General features: G+C 55.1%; 1 pseudogene; it reads right to left on the bottom strand.

The window, feature by feature from the left end:
* Positions 1 to 223: 223 nt before the first annotated feature.
* The window catches only part of LOC143364509 (large subunit ribosomal RNA), a 2,841-nt pseudogene continuing 2,222 nt past the window's right edge, over positions 224 to 842 (bottom strand).

The following is an 842-nucleotide window of genomic DNA, read 5'->3' as shown; positions in this document are numbered from 1 at the left end:
TCTTAATGAGAGAGCCGCGGTTGTCGCAGAGCGACAACTCACGCAGAGCTCTCTGAGAGCCGCGGTCCCCGCCATGCGACAACTCCGCAAGAGCTCTCTTCCCAGAGCTGCGGTTGTCGCATGGCGAGAACTCTCGCAGGAACTCTCTTACCAGAGCCCCGTTAGTCACCCGAAGGTGTCCAGGTCCTACCACGTGAAGGAGGGGTTGGTGCGTCAGGGTTATACCATGATATAAGTCCCTGACGCTTATAAGACCCAGTAGATAGGGACAGAGGGAATCTCGTTAATCCATTCATGCGCGTCACTAATTAGATGACGAGGCATTTGGCTACCTTAAGAGAGTCATAGTTACTCCCGCCGTTTACCCGCGCTTTTTTGAATTTCTTCACGTTGACATTCAGAGCACTGGGCAGAAATCACATTGCGTCAACACCCGTGGGGGCCATCGCAATGCTTTGTTTTAATTAGACAGTCGGATTCCCCTAGTCCGTGCCAGTTCTGAGCTGAGCGTTGAATGGCGGCCGAAGAGGACGACCGTTCAAGACGGAAGCCTCGCAGCAAGGAAGATCCGCGGGAGGCCAAGGCACGGGACCGAGCTCGGATTCGCAATAATGTGTTCACCTCGCCCAGGCCCGGCACGTCAGCCAGACCCGCTTCCCGACCAAGCCCGACACGCCCCGCTCCTCAGAGCCAATCCTTATTCCGAAGTTACGGATCCAATTTGCCGACTTCCCTTACCTACATTAATCTATCGACTAGAGGCTCTTTACCTTGGAGACCTGCTGCGGATATGGGTACGAACCGGCGCGACACCTCCACGTGGCCCTCTCCTGGATTTTCAA

This window comes from Halictus rubicundus, unplaced genomic scaffold (genome assembly GCF_050948215.1).
Source record: "Halictus rubicundus isolate RS-2024b unplaced genomic scaffold, iyHalRubi1_principal scaffold0610, whole genome shotgun sequence".
NCBI classification, from domain to species: Eukaryota; Metazoa; Arthropoda; class Insecta; order Hymenoptera; family Halictidae; genus Halictus; species Halictus rubicundus.
Note: the sequence above shows the minus strand (reverse complement) of the source record. Positions and strands in the feature narration are given on the sequence as shown.